This window comes from Salvelinus sp. IW2-2015, unplaced genomic scaffold (assembly GCF_002910315.2).
Source record: "Salvelinus sp. IW2-2015 unplaced genomic scaffold, ASM291031v2 Un_scaffold4138, whole genome shotgun sequence".
In the NCBI taxonomy this organism is placed as follows: domain Eukaryota; kingdom Metazoa; phylum Chordata; class Actinopteri; order Salmoniformes; family Salmonidae; genus Salvelinus; species Salvelinus sp. IW2-2015.
The window spans coordinates 104,225-107,197 of record NW_019945410.1 but is presented as its reverse complement, the minus strand read 5'-3'; the positions used below and the strand labels follow the sequence as shown (position 1 = coordinate 107,197).

The following is a 2,973-nucleotide window of genomic DNA, read 5'->3' as shown; positions in this document are numbered from 1 at the left end:
TACCCTTCCCGCAGTCTCATCCGGACATGACCCTCCAGCATGACAATGCCACCATCCATACTGCTCGTTCTCTGCGTGATTTCCTGCAAGACAGGAACGTCAGTGTTCTGCCATGGCCAGCGAAGAGCCCGGATCTCAATCCCATTGAGCAAGTCTGGGACCTGTTGGATCGGAGGGTGAGGGCTAGGGCCATTCCCCCCAGAAATGTCCTGGAACTTGCAGGTGCCTTGGTGGAAGAGTGGGGTAACATCTCACAGCAAGAACTGGCAAATCTGGTACAGTCCATGAGGAGGAGATGCACTGCAGTACTTAATGCAGCTGGTGTCCACACCAGATACTTACTGTTACTTTTGATTTTAACCCCACCTTTGTTCAGGGACACATTATTCCATTTCTGTTAGTCATGTGTCTGTGGAACTTGTTCAGTTTATGTCTCAGTTGTTGAATCTTGTTATGTTCATACAAATATTTATTTATAGTTAAGTTTGCTGAAAATAAATGTAGTTGACAGTGAGAGGATGTTTCTTTTTTTGCTGAGTTCATATGTACATATTCTTATTCCATCCCCTTTAGATGTGTGTGCATTAGGTAGTTGTTGGGAATTGTCAGATCACTTGTTGATATTACTGCACTGTCGGAACTAGAAGCACAAGCATTTCGCTACACTCGCATTAACATCTGCTAACCACGTGATCAATAACATCTGCAAACCATGTGATCAATAAAATTTGATTTGAACGACGTTCAGAATGAGACTGATATGAGGGAATTATTAATTGGTGACTGGTATGATGTCTATATATTCTTGAGTTAATTCAGGAGATGGTAACTCGTTAAATAAACTTTTCCCGTGGTGCCCCAAATTCCTAATGAGTTAATTGTTAATTAAACGTAGTAGGTAATTATTCGATAAATAGCAGTCATCACATTAATGATCGTCACGTGACAGGAGAGCGCTGGGGAATCGTTCAGCCAGTAGGCACATACCTGGTTAGAGTAACAGCCAATCACTGTCTCTCTCTCTCTGTCTCTCTCTCTCTAGGCAGCGAGGAACTGTCTGGTGAACGATGCTCTGGTGGTGAAGGTATCAGACTTTGGAATGGCCAGGTACGTAACGGAATAACGCACTCTCAAACCATTCTCTCAATTTCAACTTCAATTTAAGGGGCTTTATTGGGAAATATATGTTTACATTGCCAAAGGAAGTGAAATAGAGCAGGTATTCCCAAACTGGGGTATGCGCCGTCGCATTTAAATTAAATAAATTAATAAATAAATAAAACTGTGATTCACATTTAACAAACAAAAAATAAATAAAGTGGTTAAAAAAAAAAAAAAAAATTCAAACAGTCCATTTATATTTTCCAACGGGGCTATACATTTGGGTGAGTTTTTTAAATCTCGCCTGAGTCGCCTCGTTTCACTGCCAAAAATAAAATGTAACCATCTAGTGTTCAGCGAAATAACAACACAATGTCAAATACAGGAAGCCTAGTCAAATAATTAACATCCAATCACATTAACCGTTACTCTCTCGCGGGAAATCCACTAACGGTCCGTATGTAGCCAAACGTATCTGCTGCTCATGTTGGTATCTGTACTGATGGAGCAAAAGCCATGACAAGGAGACATAGTGGAGTGCAAGCAGTTTGTCCCGACGCCACTTGGGTACACTGCAGCATCCACCGAGAGGCTCTTGCTGCCAAGGGAATGCCTGACAGCTTGAAAGATGTTTTGGACACCACAGTGAAAATGGTTAACTTTGTTAAACTCTTGTGTATTTTCTGCACTATGCAATGATATGGGCAGCGACCATGTAACGCTTTTACAACATACAGAAGTGTGCTGGGTGTCAATTGAGAGACGAGCTTAAAGTTTTCTTTACTGACCATCATTTTCACTTGTCTGACCGCTTGCATGATGACGAGTTTCTCACACGACTGGCCTATCTGGGTGATGTTTTTTCTCTCCTGAATGATCTGAATCTAGGATTATAGGGACTCTCCGCAACTATATTCAATGTGCGGGACAAAATTGAGGCTATGATTAAGAAGTTGGAGCTCTTCTCTGTCTGCATTAACAAGGACAACACACAGGTCTTTCCATCATTGTATGATTTTTTTGTGTGCAAATGAACTCAAGCTTACGGACAATGTAGGGGCGGCAGGTAGCCTAGTGGTTAGAGTGTTGGGCCAGTAACCGAAAGGTTGCTGGATCGAATCCCCGAGCTGACAAGGCAATTAACCCACTGTTCCCCGGTAGGCCGTCATTGTAAATAATCATTTGTTCTTATTAACTGACTTGCTTTGTTAAATAAAGGTAAAATTAAAAAAAATCTAATGTGATATAGTGAAGCACCTGAGTGAGTTGGGTGCGCAGTTACGCAGGTACTTTCCTGAAACGGACGACACAAACAACTGGATTCGTTTTCCCTTTCATGCCCTGCCTCCAGTCCACCTACCGATATCTGAACAAGAGAGCCTCATCGAAATTGCAACAAGCCGGTTCTGTGAAAATGTAATTTAATCAGAAGCCACTGCCAGGTTCCTGGATTGGATTGGGCTGCGCTCAAAAAATAGTATCCTGTCTTGGCAAATCGCGCTGTTAAGACACTGATGGGGTACAGCTGGAGTGTGCTGACCCTGGTGCTTAGAGGGGGTACAGCTGGAGTGTGCTGACCCTGGTGCTAGAGGGGGTACAGCTGGAGTGCGCTGACCCTGGTGCTAGAGGGGGTACAGCTGGAGTGCGCTGACCCTGGTACTAGAGGGGGTACAGCTGGAGGTTGAATGTTTGAAGGGGTACGGGACTATAAAAAGTGTGGGAACCACTGGAATAGACAATAAACCAAAGGGACATATACAAGGGAAACATTAGTAGACATTACACTCACAAAAGTTCCAAAAGAATAAAGACATTTCAAATGTCATATTATGTCTATATACAGTGTTGTAACGATGTGCAAATAGTTAAAGT

At 42.7% G+C, this 2,973-nt stretch overlaps 1 long non-coding RNA gene across 1 annotated transcript in view; it reads left to right on the top strand.

Annotated features, from left to right (window-relative positions):
• Positions 1 to 1,041: 1,041 nt before the first annotated feature.
• The window catches only part of LOC112076925 (uncharacterized), a 9,735-nt gene continuing 7,803 nt past the window's right edge, over positions 1,042 to 2,973 (top strand). Inside the window, exon 1 of the long non-coding RNA XR_002895290.2 lies at positions 1,042 to 1,111. This is a non-coding gene — a long non-coding RNA (uncharacterized lncRNA). The remainder of the gene's footprint in view (positions 1,112 to 2,973) is intronic.